This window comes from Rhincodon typus, chromosome 8 (assembly GCF_021869965.1).
Source record: "Rhincodon typus isolate 14 chromosome 8, sRhiTyp1.1, whole genome shotgun sequence".
Lineage (NCBI taxonomy): Eukaryota > Metazoa > Chordata > Chondrichthyes > Orectolobiformes > Rhincodontidae > Rhincodon > Rhincodon typus.
The window spans coordinates 70,143,161-70,164,643 of NC_063339.1; the positions used below are offsets into that span (position 1 = coordinate 70,143,161).

At 42.3% G+C, this 21,483-nt stretch overlaps 1 protein-coding gene across 10 annotated transcripts in view; it reads left to right on the forward strand.

The window, feature by feature from the left end:
* The first annotated feature begins 405 nt into the window (after nt 1-405).
* The window catches only part of sipa1l1 (signal-induced proliferation-associated 1 like 1), a 344,983-nt gene continuing 323,905 nt past the window's right edge, over nt 406-21,483 (forward strand). For 3 of the 10 annotated variants that reach the window (XM_020524245.2, XM_048600181.1, XM_048600185.1), the window contains exon 1: nt 406-623. The gene's annotated coding sequence lies outside the window, so the exon portion shown is untranslated. Of the gene's footprint in view, nt 624-1,609; nt 1,658-2,495; nt 2,594-2,816; nt 2,884-21,483 lie in introns of those variants that run through there. The other 7 variants (XM_048600183.1, XM_048600180.1, XM_048600188.1 and 4 more) reach the window with 5 other exon arrangements.

Consider the following 21,483-nt stretch of genomic DNA (forward strand, 5'->3'; position numbering starts at 1 on the left):
ATGGCAATATCTGACCTCGTTGATCGTATTTACATTAATAAAATTAAATAAATAATCAATTAATAAATAATTTTGCCCGATTACCGTCTCCTCTCCCGACGTTTATGAACTGATTATTCTACAAATGGAAATAATACAAAGACTAAGCATGCTTCCTCTCCAAAGCGTCTCGACCCCCTGTTTGCAAAACACACACACACAGATTTCTGGGTTCGTTGACTTGGCCACCAGTTCCTCAGGCACTTGCTGAGAAAGTGCCAAGCATGAACGCTTTCCGTCTCGGGCCCAATAAGCCTGCAGTTCCCAAGGATCAACACAGCCAAGTCTCCATCTCCTCTCCTGCAGTTCAGTATCGCGACGTTTTGCCGCAGTGACCTCAGACGTTTGGAAGTGGATTGGACTGAACTTTTTTTTTCAACAACTTCCAACTGCAGTCGGGGGCTGGGGCAGTGGTGGTTTGAGGGAAGCAGTACACGCATCCATTTGAACGGCAGACCCAAGAGAGCCTGCTGCTGCCTCTGACTGGGACAACAGCAATCTTAGCTCACCGCCTGGGAACTAAGACACCACCTCCAGTCCCGGATCCGGGATTCCTTCACCGATGGTGGGAAAATAAAAGCCGGGTAAGCAAATTGAGTTTTTTAAGTAGCGAAAAGGGAAAGAGCACACGGTATGTGAAGGAGCTGGAGCTTCCCCCGCCACCCACTTTTGTTGACTGCACCGCCTTCGATGGTGGCACCGAGTCTCACACAGAGTTTTACTTTTTTCTACCATTCAGGCAGGACGTGGGTGAGCATTTGAGAATGTAAAAGAAACTCGTCTGTTCACGGCTCTAAAACTTTGTGCTCAGCTTGAAAGGATCCTTCTCTCGGGTTGTGAGCTGTCAGAGAAAGTAGCAGATGGTCTGCATCGTTTTTTTAAAATCCAGATCCAAGATATGTGATTTTTTTTTGTTATATGATTCGGCGGTCAGCCTTTAAATAAAAGCTTTGAATGGTCGGCGCTGTAAGAGATCGTAGTTGCGCGTTGAATGACACTAGTTACAAATCGAATGGGGGTTGGGAGTGGGTAAAATCAGTTTATTCAGTACAGCAAGCTTCAGAAGGATTGAGTGGATGAACAGATGTCAGTCAGATATGTGGGTCTGAGGCCGCTGTATTGTATCAGGACTAGTTAGCTATAAGAAGCTGGATGAATAATTGTTGATGAAATTGCCGGTTGTGTAATCGAAACAAACAAAAGGTGCCGCTTAGCCAGTTTCTCTGTTTTTGGTTTCTCTTGTTAGTTTCAGAACGCTGTTTCCATTGGCACATTACTTGTAAATATCTGTGAAATGATATTTAAAGCGTTGTGTCTCTGGGGTAGCACTCTAATCTAATTTCCACCTTGAACGGAAACGTCGGCAGCTCTCGACTAGCTTTGTAAAAAATATCTAATTTAACCCCCCATCCCACGCTTAACGTCCCTTTTTACATGCAAATTTATTTTTGGATTGCAACACATATTTCTAGTCAGGAGGAGGTCGTAGTTTTCTCGGGGTGTTCGTTCACCTGCCACTGGCCCAGTTGTTACTCAGTTCCGATCTTGCGGTACCGTTTACTGTAGAGGCTGGATTAGAAGTGAGAACGCCTGGAACTGTACCGCTTCAGTGCTGCAGGTTGGTAATCCAAAAAAAAATGTAGATCAGCGACGAAGGTGTTGGCAAACCTCACAGGAATGAATGGTCAGGGACGAGTGTGTTACATTCTCTTTTCACGTTTCCGAACAATCGGCCACCTTTTCTGATAGTATGCGATTCCCAGGCTTATCAAAAGCAGAAACCGACCTTTGGAAACAAAGGAATCCGCGTAATAAATCGAGGTTAATTTTCATTTTTTTCAAGCACGTTATTTCCTCGGGCCGGTGCATTCTCGTTTCAATGAAAGGATTGAATGAAAATCGGTAAAGAAAGCAGGAGGACTGGTGTGGCTGGTGAACGAGAGGCATAGCAATCTGTCCCATTCATTCTTTGCCTCGATTTATTTGTCATTTGCAAAATTCATTGATGTGGTCGCAATGGTTGGGGGTGGGTGGTGAAAGTAGAAGTATACATGGGCAGGGAAGGGTGAAATAGTAAAAAAAAATGCTAAATTTAAACATCTCCTGTTAAATGGTAACTTTTCGAAAATGCAAAGAAGCGGACGACCCCTTGGATTTCAGGTGGCTGGGTTTGCAGGCAATGATGCCTGGATCTGGGTTGGTTGCCCACCTGAAACCTTCGCACCTTGACCCGCCTTCCACCTGGCGGCTCCGTCCCTCTCCGTCCCCAACCCCTCCTACCCGCCCACCAACCCAACCACCCTCATCGGTCGCCCGCCGACCCCGCCTTTCTGCCACCGCGGGCTGTGGTTGGTCAGCGTCGCATGTCAATCAGAGGCAACGGCGGTTTCCAGGCTTCCCGCCCCCCACCTCCACCTCCTCCTCCTCCTCCTCCTCCTTCCCCTCCCCCAAACACCCTGGTCGTCAAGGAGAACGGGAGCGAGCCGGCGGCAGCGCGCGGGACTGCAGCTGCGGTTGGAGGAGAGCGCGAGCCCATCGGTGCAACGGTCGCCAGGTAAGGCAGTCCGTGAAGGGGGGGAGGGGTGTCGCTGATGGCCCTGTGGCATATTAAAAGCGGCGGCGATGTGGTGCCCATTCCCTTCCCCAAATCAGGATTAAACATATGACTGTAATAACATCCCACACCACCCCCCCCACCCCACACACACATTCAATCTTACCACCTACTCAGTGAAACGACTATAAATTGGACACAGGTGGGTGGATAGAGACGGAGGGTTGCATGTTGCAAAAGTTGTTAGGTATACCTTTTGTTGTGTTCGCTGTTGTTGGTAAACATGAAAGGTAGTGATGCGTGCTGGTGCTAAAGACTCATTACTGTTTCCGTGTAGCGATTTCTCTTCTCCCTCCCCCCACCCCTTTATGTTTTTTTTGGACATGGTGCTTTGGGATTTTGCTTCATTCCCTCACCCACCCCCTTCAAAGCAATGATAAGGGTAATGGCAGCATTTTAATTTTGTGCTGTTCGGAAACTTGTGTTAGATTTTAAATTGTTTTGTAAGCTCAGGGGTGTTGCAATCTGGAAGAGGTGATGTTTGCCTGCTGAGTCAGGCGTGTTGTGTTCGATCACATTGTCGTTCTCAGACACTATTATTACTAGATTACCTTGTAATTTCTCGATGTTCCAACTAAGTGACGCTAAGGTCTCACTTATAAAGGGTACCGTTACTTTACCTTCTAAATTGTTTTACTCTATATTCCATGATTTTCATTTGTGCTTCCTTGTGCGTTTAATTGTTAAGTCTTGACATTCATACTGGTTGAAGCAATAATCTCTAACCCGTAATAATTGGTGCTTTAAATCATTTTGGCTGATGCCACAATTTCTGAGATTTGAGAGTCTAAAAGGCATGGGGCTTGTATGGCCTGTCTGTTGTTTCATGCCAGTGTGGTTTGGGGGTGGAGACCAGCAATCCTGCATTTTTCATTACGCAGCTGCAGACCTTTAGACCTTTGCAATCAGATTATCTTGATATCATTTTCTTTCCCTGAAATGACTTGAGTACAGCAAAAGGTCAAAGATTGGCTCAAGTGGTCAACTCAACCTGTCAACTGCTGGTAGTTTAAAATCTGGAATAGATAGATGATCCTTCCATAGCTGGAAGTGGGAAAACAAAATAATGCAGGTAATTTGATTTTAAAATTGTACACAGTTGGAATATTGGACAGTTAGATCATGCATGTATGCATCCAGCTCTTGAATAACACCTAGAGCCAGCCTCTCCATGAAGTACTAAATTGGTTGACTACCCTAGGCAATGCTGACTCCAAAGCATACAGAATTAAAGTTCAGGGAGCAGCAGATAATGAGAAATTTAGGAAGTATATATGAAGTAAAACAAATCATGGACTAGATTATTGGTTGGGGGGTAGGGTGAGGAAGAAGAGGGTTTACTGATTAATGTTTGGACTTGAGGCTGTTTCTGAATTTGAACATTGAATAGGACAGCACAGGATCAGGCCCTTGGCCCACCAAGTCTGTGCTGACTGTGATAGAATTCTAAACTAATCCGCTGTACCTGCACGATATCCTTTTATTCCTGTCTGTCTAAATGCATCTTAAACGTTGCTATTGTATCTGCTTCTACCATCTCCTCGGCAGTGTTTTCTAGGTACCTTCCACCCTCTGTGGTTTCTTTTAAAAAAAACTTGTCTCTCACATCTCCTTTAAACTTTTCTCTCGCCGTAAACATATGCCCCATAGTATTTGACATTTCCACCTTGGGGGAAAAAGACAACTATCCACTCTGTATACACCTTTCACAATTTTATATACTTGTGTCAGGTAGCCCCTCCGCCTCCGATACTCTGCTCTAGTGAAAACAAACCAAGTTTATCCGATATCTCCTTATAGTTAATACACTCCAAACCAGGTAACATCTTGGTAAACCTCTTTTGCATCCTCTCTAAAGCCTCCACATCCTTTCTATAGTGTGGTGACCAGAACTGCGCACACCAGTCCAAATGTGGCCTAACTAAAGTTTTTTTTTATACAGCTGCAACATGACTTGCTAAATTTTATACTCAGTGCCCTGACCAAAAAAGGCAAGCACGCCATGTGCTTTCTTTACTACCTTCTCAACTTGTGTTGCCACTTTCAGGGAGCTATAGACTTACACCACAAGATTCCTTTGCATGTTTTCTCTTGGATTTGAGCTCCCAAAATGCATCACCTGAACTTGCCCAGATTAAACTCCATCTGCCATTTCTCTGCCCAAGTTTACGACTGATCTGTATTCTGCAGTTTCATTGACAACCGTCCTCACTATCCATAACTCCAACAATTTTTGTGTTCACTGTAAACATACTATTCAGGCCACCTACATTTGCATATATATTACAAACAGTAGAGGTTCCAGCACTAATCCTTCCACTGGTCACAGTTTTCCAATTGGAAAAAAAAACCCTCCCGCAACTACTGTCTGCCTCTATGATCAAGCTGGTTTTGTATCCAACTTACCAACTCGCCATGGATCCCATGTAACTTTATCTCTGGAAATAGCCTAACCTGAGGCACCTTATCGATTGCTTTAGTAAAATCCATGTAGGCAACATCCCCAGCACTGTCCTCATCAAACACCTTCGTCACTTCCTCAAAAAAAACTCAATCAAGTTTGTGAGATAAGACTATCCCTGCAGAAAGCCATGTTGATTAGCTTTAATAATTCCATTCTAATCCAAAAGCAATTAAATTCTGACCCTAATTATCTTCTGCAATGATTTGCCTACCACTAATGTAAGCCTCACTGACTTATAATTTCCTTGATGATCCCTTTTGCCATTCTCAAAGAAATGAACAACGTTGACCATTCTCCAGTCTTCTGGGACTTCACTTGTGGCTAAAAGTGATACAAAGATCTCTGCCAAGGCCCTAGCAATCTCCCCCCTTGCCTCTTTCAGTATCTTGGGATAGATTGCATGAGACCCCAGAGACTTATCTACTTTAATGTTTTCCAAGACACCCAACACTACCACCTTTTTTAATACTGCCATTCTTTGAATGGTTTATACTGCCAACTAACGTTTGCATTCTGGAGAAATTGAAGAGTTTTCTTTAATGAAATCTGAAGTTAGACCTGGAGATATTAACTTTGACTTCCTTATGCATTTCAGCAAAGAGTGCAAAACGTTAAGGAGCCATGATGCATTCTTGCTTTGTGTCACTGGTTATTGCAAAGGTAATAGAAAATGGCTACAGAAATAGATGTGCCCTGCCATGTCATCGTGAAGTAGGCACAGAATTCTGACAAACTTGTTCCAGCATCCTACCCTGGAGTGCAAATTCTGTGGAGCAAATGTTGAGGTTAAGGAAGTGTTCAAGCTAAATTGTGTTGCAGCTGCCTTATTAATGATTCGTGCTTTCTCATCACCTGTTAAGATCAGAGCAGAGGTTGTTGTTGTAGGTGGGCAATACATACTTTTCCAAGAACGGTAAAACATCAGATTGTGCCTCATAGGTAGAATTTGCAGCTCATCCTGTGGAATTTGTCTGTGGACTACAGGGTCTTGGCCAGCCTACAGCTAAATAAACCAGGTCCTTTTTAAGGCATCCCAGCCACCCAAACAAAGTGTTGAGCATCTTATTTCATTTGAAGGAGTCTGAAGCATGTCAAAGAAACTTCTCTTAAATCAGTTTACAAAGACGAGAGCAAGAAACCTGGAGTAAGACTTAATTTGATGGACCAAACGCCTGCTGTTGAATGATTTGCAACCAACTTGCTTGTGTAGTTTTCCTTGTATAAGTTTAAAAGTAGGCACTGATCAGTTTGGGGGGTGGGGGGATAAAATGAAAAATGACAGCTTTCCTAAAGGTAATTTCCAACTGTATTGAGCTCCTTCCTCAATCTCTGTGAGGTGATGCATTATTCTTTTCTTTGGAATAAACTTTGTTGAGATTTATTGGGGTTCCAAGTTTTGCTTTGCATAACATTTTATTCTGCCTTATTGAAAAAAAGAAACTAGTTCCAGGGAGCCCACAAAGGTTCAATTCCAGTGCCTTTAGCAATGCTCTTGAAAAGAAGGCCAAATTGAGCATAAAAATTTTCTAAATAGAAACAAAATTTCAGCAGATGGAGCTTGAGATTACACTATGCATAAACTAAATTGATCTGATTCAGTGCTGCTATATTTTAATTCTTTGTCAATCCTGATGAAAAGTGGATAAAAAGTGGGACTGTGTTTGAGCTTTGTCATTTCTTTCATGTTTGACGAGCTAATTGATATTCTAATTGGGATTGCATGCACAGAATGGTCATTTTAGGAGAGTTGGCAAGGTGCAATAGCATTGAGTCATTGCAGATTGTTAGCTAGTGCGGACTCACACTCTCGCATCAGTCAGGTGCAAGAGAACCCTGCCTTGACAGAAGAAAGAACTTTCAAGCTAGCAGGGCTAAAAGACCATTACGAGAGTGCCAGTTTTGCAAGAGAATGAACTTATTCTAAATTTTATTTTAATGCATTTCACAGTGCACTACCTGTTTAAGTTGCAGAGATAGTAGGAACTGCTGATGCTGAAGTCTGAGATAACAAGGTGTAGAGCTGGATGAACACGGCAGGCCAGGCAGCATCAGAGGAGCAGGAAAGCTGACGTTTTGTGTCTGGACTCTTCTTCAGAAATGGGGGAGGGGAAGGAGGCTCTGCAATAAATAGAGAGAGGGGGAGGCGGTGATAGAAGGTGGATAGAGGAGCAGATAGGTGGAGAGAAGACGGACAGCTCAAGGAGGCAGGGATGACACCAGTAAAGGTGAGTGTAGGTAGGGAGTTGGGATGGGGGTTGGTCAGTGAGGGAGGGAGGAGTGGATAGGTGGGAGAAAAGACAGGTCAAAGAGGTGTGGATGAGACAGGCTGGTCTTGGGATGAGGTCGGGGTTGGGGAGATTTTGAAGCTTGTGAAGTCCACATTGAGACCATTGGGATGCAGGGTTCCCAAGTGGACTATGAGGTGCAGTTCTTCCAGCCTTGAGGTGGCATCGTTGTGGCACTGGAGGAGGCCCAGGATGGACATCCTATCCAAGGAGTGGGAGGGGTAGTTGAAGTGGTTTGCAACTGGGAGGTGTTGTCATTTGTCACGAACTGAGTGTAGGTGCTCCACAAAGTGGTCTCCAAGCCTCCGCTTGGTTTGCCCGATGTAGAAGAGGCCACCTCCGGAACAGCGGATACAGTATACCACATTAGCAGATGTGCAGGTGAACATCTGTTTAATGTGTAAGGTTTTCTTGGGATGGAGGTGAGTGGGTAGGTTTAGGGGCAGGTGTAGCACTTCCTGCAGTTGCAGGGAAAAGTGCCAGAGGTGGTGGGCGAGTGGGGAGTGTGGAGCGGATGAGGGAGTCACGGAGAGAGCGGTCCCTCCGGAAGGCAGAGAAGGGTGGGGAGGGAAATATACCCTTGGTAGTGGGGTCAGATTGCAGGTGGCAGAAGTGGCGGAGAATGATGCGTTGAATCCAGAGGTTGATGGGGTGATATGTGAGGACAAGCGGAATTCTGTCTTTGTTGTTATTGCGGGGAGGGCTGAGGTGTGGGAAATGCGAGAGATGCGGTCGAGGGCATTTTCGACCACTGTGGAGGGGAAATTGCGGTCCTTGAAAAATGAGGGACATCTGGGATGTCCAGGAGTGGAATGTCTCATCTTGGGAGCGGATGCGAAGGAATTGGGAATAGATGATGGCATTCTTGCAGGAGGGTGGTTGAGAGGAGGTGTATTCTAGGTAGCTGTGGGAGTCGGTGGTCTTGAAACACCTTGGACGACATGTCCATCCTGGGCCTCCTCCAGTGCCACAACGATGCCACCCGAAGGCTGGAAGAACAGTACCTCATATTCCGCTTGGGAACCCTGCATCCCAATGGTCTCAATGTGGACTTCACAGGTTCAAAATCTTCCCACCCCCGACCTCATCCCAAGACCAGCCTGTCTCATCCCCGCCTCTTTGACCTGTCTGTCTTTTCTCCCACCTATCCGCCCCTCCATCCCTCACTGACCAACCCCCATCCCAACTCCCTACCTACACTCGCCTTTACTGGTGTCATCCCCGCCTCCTTGACTTGTCCGTCTTTTTCTCCACCTATCTGCTCCTCTATCTACCTTCTATTATCGCCTCCCCCTCTCTCTATTACAGAGCCCCCTTCCCCTTCCCCATTTCTGAAGAAGCGTCCAAACCCGAAACATCAGCTTTCCTGCTCCTCTGATGCTGCCTAGCCTGCTGTGTTCATCCAGCTCTACACCTTGTTATCTGTTTAAGTTGCAGTTGTGTTTGGAACTGACACAAGCAGCACAACAGAAGCCTTGAAACATACTTTTAAATTCTCTGGTCTTCATTGTGGTTGTGTGGCCTAGAAACTGTTCATTATCTAAACTCCCCATTGTGGAGCTTTAATTTAAGTGGATCATATTAGATTTCTATCTTAGTATCTAGAGCAAATACAACTCACCGTCTTCAGACTTCTGTGCAGATCACATTTGTAATCTGTTAAGGGGAAACATTGTGGTGACATTTCAGTATTTATTGTCAATTTTAATCTTAATTCATATATCATCTATCCATTGTTTAATTGATGCAAGTTGAGGAATATGTTCATATACTAAAGTTTTTGGGCAAGTTGCACTTGTACTAGTAGTGATAGGTTGATTGGTTGAAGCAATTTGTCTTGGTTACTCGGGTGAATTTGAAAATCAAAGGTGCCTTATTTTAGTGTAATAAAAATATGATGAGTCCACTTGATTTGAGGTTGTCAGATTATTTACCCTTCCAATAAGAAGAGGTTGACAGGTGTTTTTTTTTTAAATTGATACTGAGCCATGGGGGTATTATCATCCTAGGACGGAGGTGTTTAGGTTTGGGAAGGAATTTCAGAGCTTCGTGAAGGAAGCTGGCGGTATGGCTGCCAGTGGTTGAGTAATTTTAAAATTTGGGATTTATGGGAGGGTATATGAAAGGTGCCAAGAAGGCGATAGATTGTTTGATAAATTAGGTGAAATTACCATATTAGAGAAAGGAAGCCAAATAAATCCTATGGTCTATTATAAAATATTTAATAGCAGTGCGCTTGGAAAACAGTGACAAGATCAGATGGCATGCTTGACAAACCTACTGAAATTCTTTTTGAGAATTTAACTGGTAGAGAGGATGAGGGAGAGCCAGTAAATATAGTTTATTTGGACTTTCAGAAAGCTTTCAGTAAGGCCCCACATAACAGATTAGCATGTACAATTAAAGCACATGGCATTAAGGTAGTGTACTGACATGGATAGAGAACTGGTAGGATGACAGGAAATAAATAGTTGGAATAAACAGGTCTTTTCCAAGTGGTAGGCAGTGATTAATGAGGTATTGTAGGTATCAGTGCTTGGACACTATCTATCCACAGTATATATTAATGATGTAGAATAAATGTGTTGTCTCAGAGGTTGCAGATGACTCAAAGCTGGATGACGGTGAATTATGAAGAGGATGCAGAGATGCTTCAGTGATTTGGACAAGCTTATTACAGGACACATGCTTGGATATAGAATATAATGTGGATAAATGTGAGGTTATCCACTTTGGTAGCAGAAGCAGGAAGACAGATTATTACTTGAATGGTGATAGATTAGGAAAGGGAGAGGTGCAATGAGTCCTGATGGCCTCATATACCAGCTGCTGAAAGTAAGCATGCAGGTGCAACAGATGTTGAAGAAAGTAAATGGCATCAAAAGTAGTTGAGAAATGCAACAAGTCTGGCAGCATCTATGGAGAGAAACTAGAGTTAATGTTCCGGTCCAGTGACCCTTCCTCAGAACTGGTGGTAGCTAGGAAAAGATGGTATATATGCTGAAGGCAGAGGGAGTGAGGAGTGAAAGAGGGATTTTCTTATGAGGAGAAGTCGAGTAGGTTGGGCTTGTACTTGCTGGAGTTTAGAAGTTTGAGAGGAGACCTTTTATTGAAACATACAAGATTCCTAGGAGGCTTGACAGGATAGATGCGGAGGGATTATTTACTCTTATGAAAGCGTCTAGGAACAGAGGACGTGATCTCAGTAAGAGTCACCCATTTAAGGTGGAGGTGAGTGTGATCAATTCATTTCTGCAGAAGGCTTTTGAGATCATTAAGTATATTCAAGGCTGAGTTATAAAGAGTTTTAACTGGTAAGGGGATCAAGGGTTATGGGAATTAACCACATTGCTGTGGGTCTGGAGTCACACGTAGGCCTGACCAGCTAAAGATAGTAAATTTCTTTCCGTAAGGACATTAGTAAACTGGATGGGTTTTCCTGGTAATAAGTAACGGCATTAGACTTTCATCCCAGAACGTTATTGAATTCAAATTCCACCATCTACTGAGGTGGGATTTTAACGTGGGTTCCCAGACATTATCTGGGTCTCTGAATTAATAGTCCAGTAATAATGCCACTGGGGCATTTGCCTCTCCTAAGAAAAGGGGTCCTTCAACCAAACAAGATTGGAAACCACTTGTCAAGAAAAGTGAAGGCTGAATCTTGTCTTAATGGATGTCTTTAAAACTAAAACTATTAAAAGGTTTGAAAGGATAGACACCGATACAGTGTTCCTGTTTACTGGGGATCCAAAACTCGGATGTTGTGTGCTCGGGAGAAGCTTTTTTTTTAAGTCGATGTTGAGAATGTGAAATGTACTATAAGAGAGCTGTGTGGTTGAGCTGAAGAAGAAGGCTTTTATGAAGAAGAAAGGAAGAGGAGGATACGTTGCTCAGATTAGATGAAGTAGAATGGGAGGAGATTAATCGCAGAAATAAAACATTGCAAAGTTTCACTCGAAAGTAGTCTGTTTCTGTGCTGCAACTAACTGCCGTTGCATTCTGCTTAAACTGCAGGAATTTTCTTCCATGCCCCATTGTAAAATACTTGCTAATTTTTTTTAATAGTGTGCCACAAGAACAGTTTGGTTTTGAGAAGGAGCTTTATAAAATCCACTTCTGCCTGTAATACTCATGGTTTGAAACACATAACTGTAGAAAATTAGAATAGGAGCAGGCCTTTAGCCCTTCGAGTAAGCTGTTGCCATCATGATCGTCCAACTGAATAGCTTGTTTCTGTGTTTCTCCTTTTTTTTTTGATCCCTTTTTAGCCCAAAGTATTAGATCCTTATTGAAATCACAATTTTTTTGACCTTGACTGCTTTCTGTAGTAGTGAATTCCACAGGCTCACCACGAACTGGTTGAAGAAATTTCTCCTCATCTCAGTCCTAATTAGTTTACCTCATATGCTTAAAATATGATCCTGGTTCTGGACTCGCCTGTCGTCGGGAACATTCTTCCTACATCTAACCTGTTCAGTCCTATTAGCATTTTATAGGTTTCTACCAAATCCCTCCTCATTCTTCTGAACTCCCAACGAATGTAATCTTAATCGATTCAATCTCTTCTTCTGTGTCAGTCCTGCCATTTGAGGAACCAGTCTGGTAAACCTTCGCTGCACTTCCTCTATTGCAAGAACATCCTTCCTCAGAGGAAATCAAAAACGTACATGCTATTCCAGGTATGGTCTCACCAAGGTCCTATAATAATTATAGCAAGACATCCCTGGTCCTATTTTCAAACCTTGTTATGAAGACCAACATAAATTTACTGCCTTCACCATCTGTTCACCTGTATGCTTAGTTTCAGCAACTGTTTGTCAAAGGTACCTAGGTCTCATTGCACACTAACCCCCCCACCCCCTAAATTATAGTAATTCAGATAATCTGCCTTCCTGTCTTTTCTACAAAAGTGGATAACCTCACATTAATTCCACATTTTACTGCATCTGCCATGCATTTGCTCACTAGCTCAACATGTCCAAATTACTGTGAATCATCTCTGCATCCTCCTCCACAGCATAGCCTCCCACACAGCTTTGTGGCATCTGTAAATTTGGAAACATTACATTTAGCTTTCTTGTCCAAGTCATTAATTTATATTGTGAATAGCATTGATCCCTGCGGTACCCCACTAGTCACTGCCTGCTAGGAAAAGGAAACATTTATTCCTACTCCTTGTTTCCTGTCTGTCAACCACTTTTCAATTCATTTTGATACAATTTCCCTAATTCCAAGTACTTTAATTTTAACATGGCAATCTCTTGGGATTTTGTCAATAGCCTTCTGAAAGTCAATAAACTATATTCACTGAGATAACAAGGTGTACAGCTGGATGAACACAGCAGGCCAAGCAGCATCAGAGGAGCAGGAAAGCTGACGTTTCGGGCCTAGACCTCCCCCACCTCCACATCTTTAGCAGTTAGTTCCTCAAAGAATTCCATTTGTCCAGAATGATTTCTCTTTCATAAATCCATGCTGACTCTGTCCAGTCTTGCCGTTGTTTTCCAAGTGTGCTGCTACTAATTCTTTTGTAATAGACTTTAGTATTTTCCCCACTACTGATCTGGTCTGCAATTTCCAGTTTTCTTTCTACCTTCCTTCTTAAATAGAGGGATTAAATCAACTACCCTCCAAACTATAGGAACTATTCCAGAGTCTGTAGAATCTTAGAAGATGACCACCAATGCATGCACTATTTCTAGGGTCACACCCTTAAGTACTGTGGAATGTAGATTACATTTACATGGAGATTTATCAGCCTTCAGTCCCATTGTTATGTATGTAGTTCCATGTGCACTGCCCCTTTAAGACAGCGGGTTAGGTGACCTGGAGGCAATAGCTGGGGAAACAGTCTAACTCTGAGTGGTGAGCTGAGAGTACACAATGAAGTATTTCCTGTTGACGTTTACCCTCTATCTACCTTGTATTCTATTTATGGTTCTAGTGAACCACAACATAGTAAGTGGCAACAAGATTAGGATCAGGCCCGAGAACTGTGTGCCAACACAGTTGTTGCTTGTCAGGAGGCAGCACGTCACACCCTCTTTGCAAATGGCATGGGTTGTGGAGATAATGTTGAGGGAAACTGTTGCCAGAGGAAAAGGGCTGAGGTCGATGTTGGGGAAGAATGGTACGTGCTGGGGAGCAAGCTGAGAGCAGTAGTCGTGAGGGGCCTCGGGCCACAGCTAATGGCTGAAGAGCAGAGTACTCACCTGGGAGCTTACCAAAGTTGTTGTGGAGAGCAGTTGCAAGGAGATTCAGGCTGTGGGTGATGTCACTGAAGTAAGGTATGCTAACACGTTCAGTGAGAGTGCGTCCAGTGTAGACAGCGTTTACCAAGGGGACTCCGGCTGAGAGCATTCTACTAGACCCGATGGTGGGAAAGAATCCTGCTGGCAAGAAAACAAAACTGCGGACCAGTTTGGAGTGGTGGTATCATTTGATGAAAAAACAAAGTTGGATTCTGTACAGTGAATTTTGTTAAATGTTTGTTTATTTAAAGGCAAACAAAGTGTCTAAAGACATGGAGCTATCAGTTTTCTTGATTATCATTTGCGAGCGAGACCTTTCAGGAGTCTGAAACAAGAGAAACCCGTGCAGAAGACACATCATGAACTATGCAAAGTGTTAGGAAGGAATTTTGCATCAAAGTCACTGATGGACCGGAAAGTTTCTGTGTTTATAAACCAGTACACAAAGAAGAGTTCGTAGCCTGCCTTAAAGAGGTTATGTCAATATTGCAAATTCAAATGATCCTTCCAGGAAGCCTTGCAGGACTGTTTGGATTGTGGCCTCCAACACAGTCATCTAAAGGAAGCTACTGACAAGGACAGACTTTAATATTAAAAGCTGCTTTCGACATTCTACCTTGATGGAGTTGGTTGCCAACAAAGCAACACAATTGTGTGACAACATCCAGGTGTATAAAGTAGCAGAAAATCAGCAGATTGTGGTACCAACGTAGAATGCTGTGGATGTGTCCATGAAGAATCGGTGTGTTGGACTCCAGAAGCCCAGTGCTGCAGATGTAAGCGAGTAGGCCATATTGCCTGAAATTGCCAGGTATAATTCAGGCAAGCAAAGGGATTTCCGAAAGGTGAGAGTTCGGAAGACAAAGGCATAAGGAACATGCTGCAAGTCAGGAAGTAGACAGGGAGTCAGCTAGATCTACAAGAAAAGCAGAAGGCCTAGAGTTGGCAGAGCCTTGGTTAAATTTCCTGTTGGTACAGGGTGAAGCTGAAGATTTCTGGTTTCTTCAGAAATTGGAGGGGAAGATAGTAGAGATGGATGTGGGTATGGGTGCAACAGTATCTGATTCCCTAAGTTAAAGGCATTGTCGTTGACGCCTACCAAGATCACATAACAGACACATGTAACAAATGGTGCCACTGAAAGGCTACATACTGATACATGTAAAGCTAAGGGACCAGTGTACCGAATTGCTTCTGTACATAGTGAAAGACATGCACTACTTGGATGCTCCTGATTATGGCATTTATAGTTAAATTGGGCATGGTTAATAGGCTGGTGGACTCAAACAAGTTTGCAAGGGATTTTGGATAGGTATAAAGATGTCTTCAAAGGAACCTTGAGGTGAAAGGAGTAGAAATTAAACTTTGGTTGAGGCAGGAGGCTTGCCCAAGGAGCCTGAAGGTGTGTCCGGTACTGTGTGCCATCCAGCCTAAAGTGGAGGTGGAACTGGAGCAGCTCGTGAACTTGAACATCGGAACCAGTAATCACTAGTGAATGGGCCACCCAATTGTTCCAGTCTAAGGAACAGATGGCACAGTGGGGATTTGTGGTGACTTCAAGGTCACAAACAACCCAGCCCTGTGTGCGTTGATCAATACCTAATTCCATTCATTTGAGGACCTGTTGAGTGAACTGGCAGGGGGAAAGTGATTCTCAAAAATGGATCTGTCTCAGGCTTACAGATGGAGGTCGTGAAGGAGTCTCAGCCATTGCTGCTGATAGTGACATACGAGGAACTGTTCTGCTTCCAGCGTCTTGCTTTTAGCATTATATCAGTGGCAGCTCTATGCCAGAGGGCTATTGACCAAATTTTGAGTGAATTGCCATGTGTCAAATGTTATCTGGATCATATTTTGTTTGATTGAACCTCCAAATGAGAGCATCTGAAAAACCTAGAAGAAAATCTTAAGGTTGCAGGAGCACAACCCATAACTATAAAGGGAGAGTACGCTAGAGTACCTGGACCATGTAATTAATTTCAAGGGAATACACAAAGCACCCAAGATGAAGATTATTATGAAGGCCCCTAGACCAGAGAATGATCCTCAACTGAGATGATTCTTGGGGCTTGTAAATTATTATGACCAGTTCATGTCTGATCTGGCAATCATGCCAAAAACCACTATTGGTTTCTGGGAAAAGGGCAGCTGTGGAAATGCACCCAGGAATGTGAGAGGCTTACCAGGAGGTGAAACAAGCCCTAAAAAAAGCCAGACGTGTTGACTCACTTCAACCTGAAGTTGGCATACAGTGCCTTGCTTTATGGGGTGGCATCATACAGTCACACATCTTGCCGTGATCAGGTGTGGAACGTTACCTGGAGTGACCCAGTTGTGAGCCTCGTGGTGGATTTAGTCCTGAGAAGAAGGTCTAAATAATTCTGGGCGATTTTTCTATGACCTTGCCTCCGGGATTTGGGAACTGCTTGTATCAAATGGGTATTTAATATGGGGAATGAGAATTGTCCCTTCCCTCTTGAGAAAAGGTGCTCCAACAAGGACACCCTGGCACGGAGCAAACGAAAATAAATTAACCAGGAGCTACTTCTCGTGGCTGGAGGTGGACTCTTTGCTTTCTCCTCAATCTGGATCATGTAAATCCTGCGCTTAAGCAGAGAATGTGCTACTGTTGTCACCCCCTCATCTATGGGAATAGGCTCAATCATCATGGCAGTGGATTCATGTCAATTTTTTAAGGGGCCAGTAGAGTGACAAATGTTACTAATAGTTGTGGATGCTCAAGGGCAAAGTTCCTCAGAATATTGAGTTTGTCCAGATGGGACCAGGGACCAGTAGTGTTGACTGAGCCAGGGCTGGCTGTGCCTAAGGACGAGACAACATCAGTATCACAAGGCATCAGTAGCCAGAGGTACGTATCTGCGGAACAGCAGGAGCTTCTGGAAGCCTGACAGTCTTTGACGGATTGCCACTCCCCTAACACTCCCCCACCGAGAGAGTGATCATGTCAGTGTAGACTACGTTGGAGTTGTCTTTTTCCACTGGCTTTTTATTTTGTATAAACATTCCTGACTACGTGCATATGTTAGCTACAATGCTTGTATAATAATGATGATTGTTAGGGGTGCGCATGCATGTGCGAGCTAGGGGAGGCAGTCTATAACTGATCGTGGAGCTGAGAGGGCACAAAATAAAGTACTCCCTGTTCCAGTGGACCCTCTATCTACCTTCCATTGTAGTGACCCACAAGCATAATGCCAATCAATTTCCTTACTAATACTGATTTTCCTTCAGTTCACCCCTGTCTGTAAACCCAGTGTTCCTCAACTTTTCTGGTACGTTATTGTGTTCTCCTTTTGTGAATGCAGAATCAAAACTTGTATTTAGTTGGCCGTAGGTAGCACAGCATGGAGCACAGCAAGCCAGGCAGCATCAGAGGAGCAGGAAAGTTGATGTTTCGGGTCAGGACCCTTCTTCAGAAATGCCATTTCTTTTCTTCATTTCTGTGTTATCTCTGACTCCAGCATTGGCAGTTCTTACTATGTCTATTTAGTTGGCCAGACATTTCTTTGTTCCCCATTATAAATTCTTACAGTTTTTGACTGTAGGGGACCTGCATTTGTTTTCACCAATCTTTTTTCTTATTATATCTATAGAAACTTTTACAGTCAATTTTTATATTCTCTGCAAGCTTACACTCATTCTCACTCGTCCCTTAATCAATCCTTTTGTCCTCCTTTGCTGAATTCTAAACTGCCCTCACTCCATAGGTTTGTTACTTTTATTTTCTGTTCAATTTGCATGCCTATACTTTGGATCTGATGCTTTTTTAAATTTCCTTTAGTAAGCCATGGTTTGGCCATCTTTTTTCCCACTTTACTTTTACTCCAGATAGTAATGAATGATCATTGCAGTTCGCCCGTCTTTGAATGTTTGCCATTGCCTTGCTGGCCAAATAAGTTTCTGATTTAAATTGGATAGTGTATGGTGTTACATAGTAGTTCCAGAATAGAAAGAGTCCGCTTGTCCTGCCAGGTTCATGTTGGTGTATATCTAGTACAGGAGACTGCTCCCACCCCTTTTCATCGAACTCCTTCAACATTACTCTTCTGTTTCTTTCTCCCTCATGTATTTATCTAGCAGATCACCATCAATAAATCTTTAGTAATTGGCTCGACTATTCTTTGCGGCAGAGTTGCGTTACCTAATTGGCACATTTCTTTCCTCTTGATCTATTCCAGGATTAGTAAAAAAATTTCAATTTTGGTCTTTGAAAATGCCTGTTCACATGACACGACAAGCATTGAATGATGCAGTTGTTGCTTTGGAGAAAGCATATTTTCTATTATGTGCTAGGACACAAGCACACCCAGTGGATTAATGAAATAAATGAACATTGTGTTGCAGGTTGTAAAGATTAACAGAATCAGTGAGGATTGGGAGGACATTTGTTCATATGCCAGGCAATACACTGTGGACACATTTCTGACATTGGTAATGTGCTATGATATTCAACAATTAAACTAACCCCAGGGAAAATACTTACTTTGTATTGGATATTTATAGAAGTAAATGTCTTTGTAAAAAGAAAACACAATCTTTACAGTAAGACTACTCTTGTGCCTGCTGACAAACTTCCTTATGCTACACTACTGACTCATGGCACAAAACTAAAATGCTTTGCTGTTTGGTGTCAGCATCAGTGAATGTGCTATCTGTCTCCATGGCAACCACTTTGCATGCTTGCACAGTCACTTTGGGACATATGTAACTGAAACTTACATTGAAACTATATGCTGAACAAAGACCTGACTGATAAAACAGGGAGGACAACCCCTGTTAAGGTTGTATGTCATGCTATAATGCCACATCCAACTTTTGACTTCGACTTCTATGTCTTTCCTGCCACCCTGAGGCCTTTTGCAAAATGTCACACTAGTCTTTATGTATAGACCATGAGTTGCATCAGTGTTAACTCTTGACAGTGATATAGCATTTATGACATTATCAATTATAATATATTCTCAGTGTTGATTTGATGACCAAGAAAATCTGATTCGATATATTGTCAGAAACATCTGTACTATTTATTTTGTAATATTTATTTCGTAATATTTATTTCGGTTTTTCCCATACAATAGCCATCCTTGTGTTGCTGTCTTGCAGTGGTTAGATAAAATCAAGTATTTCAAGGTGTATTTTTTTTTGGGAGGGGAGTTAAAAGTACTTTATTTAAGAAGTCTCATATGATTCTTTTACCTGTTCTTTATGTACTACAAAAGAGCTGGGACCTATTTGACTGCAGCTGTTCAAATACAGAAACTATTTAACAGCTTATCGGATATGTGTACTTATCCAATTGGATCTCTCTGCAATTTCAAATAATAAAGAATTTAGGTAATCATTTAATGTGTTATTAATATTTTGATCTTAAGTTCTGTGTTTCCTTTTCTAATTTTTTTTGTTATACATGTATTATACAAAATCTTTAACAGCATTATTTTTTTTCTTGCTGTGTTTGGAATCCAACAGCTTACTTTGGCCTTTACCACAGGTTGATGCAATCTCCGGGAACTGTTAAAACAATAATCTGATCCGAGGTAGCCATACCATGCTGTATATATAAATCGGGGTAAATGGTCTCTCTAAATGATTAGATTTCTAGCCTAGGTCTCTGGACCAGCGACAGAATATTTTATCCAGTCAACAATTGTTTACTTCACCCTTTTCGGAAACACGCTGTATAACTTTTTTTTTTGTTTAAATGGCTCGGTCACCTATTGTTTTTGATCGGAATGTGTTATGGCATTACTGTTCAGCTCACGGAACGCCTCTTCTCATGAGCTGCACTAATTACATATTCCATATCCCTTTTCTTGACTTTTTCATGAATCACCTATATAGTCCGTTCTTTAAATATTTAAAGATTCAACTGCTTTCTGCACCGGCCCCAGCATTTTGCAGCCTCTTTACTCTACTCGTGTATTTCTGACATGTAAATTCTCCTGTTGCGTGCTGCAGTTTGTAACTTGTACATCTAACTGATGTTCTGCATCACTTCCAGAAAATGCATTCCAGGTCCCAACCATTCTGTGTGATGAAGAACAATGACGATGCAGCAAGTTACTGCATTGGAGATTCTTGAGAATAAATATTGAGTATGGATATCAAAAAAATGTAAAGAGACCTTGCATTTTTATTAAAAAAAGAGAGCGGCCTCTCACAGAAACTGTTTTAATGGGTATATTGCTTCTGCAAGTACATCAGCATTAGGTCTTGCACATAAATGGATACTTAGATGCCTGTGATGAGGCAATTGACACTTATTTTAACAGAATTCCCTGCAGAATTAGCTGATTACATTTTAGTAAGAAGTTGGGCTTTTACAATTGGGCTCAGTGGATCTGGCCCTGAGAGGAGAAAATAAGCACAGGTGCCAATCTAATAGAATAACACAAGCATACAAGAATAAAAACAGGCTATTTGGGCCATCTAGTTTGCAATGGTATTTATGTTTGATGTCTCATGAGAATCCCAATGGTACTGCCACTTGTATTCCAGAGGCCCTGGCAAATCTGGGGACATCAATAGAAATCCTGTAATAAATTCAATTTTGTATTTAAATTCATGGAATCTTTATGGTACAGAAGAAGGCCTTTCAGACTGTAATCTCTGCACTGGCTCTGTAGATAAACGTTATGACTTAGTGCCATTCTCCTGCCTTTTCTCCGTAACTTTGCACACTGTTTGTTTCTATTCAAATAATCATCTGGATACCTCAGTTAAACATGCCTGCATCACTTCCAGACAATGCATTCCAGGTCCTAGCAACCCTGTGTAAATAAGTTTTTTTTTTTTTTTGTTTTTCCTCCTATTGCATTTGCTTCTACTGCAAATTGCTTTAAATCTTTGCTCTCTTATTCTCAATCCTTTTTACAAGTGGGAACTGTTCCTCCCATCTACTCCTCCTTCCAGCCCCTCCATGATTTGAAATTTACTTCAAATCCTCTCCTGGCTTTGTCCTCTCTCAAGGGAAGCAATCCCAAATTCTCCAAACTGATATTTCTCATTGCTGGAAACATCCTTTTAAATTTCTGAACTCTTCCCCAGTGTGTTCCCATGTCATAGCACCCAGAATTGTATGTGAAACTGCAGCTGAGGTTCAACTAGTGTCTTATAAGTTTAGTATCACCTCCTTGCTCTTGTACTCTACATCCCTGTTCATAAAGCTGAGGATACTGTATACTTTATTAACTGCTCCCTCCACCTGTCTGCCACCTTTTAATGAATTGTGCACGTATTGACCCAGGGCTCTTTGATACAGCACACTCTTTTTTTAAAATATGTTCAATTTATATATATATATGCTGTCTCTCCATGTTCTTTGTTCTGAAGTTATCACTTCACAGCTCTCAGCATTGAATTTCAACTGCCAACTATTTACAAATGCCATTAACTTGTCAATCTTTTTTTGCAGTGCTACATTGTCCATCCCTCAGTTTACAATGTTTCCAAGTTTTGTGTCATCCACAAACTTTGAAATTGTTCCCTGTATGCCAAGGTCTACACCTGTTCTAATGTATTATCCAGCACCTATGGAACCAGGAGGTTCATAGGATAATTAAGAGTCCACAGAATCAAAGTAAAATCACTAAGTAATTGAAACATATAGGGGGTATGCATATCACTTGCGTACAGCATTACTTACTCAAATAATAATGCGACTTTGCCTTAAATAAAACTTATCAGCAGAGAGCCTTCTCACTTGCACCTTCAAATGATTAATCTGACATCGTGGTATTTGAGGAGAAATTTGCTCTAAATTGAATCAACTGTTGAAATTTCGTGTCGCCATTTGATTGAACAGCA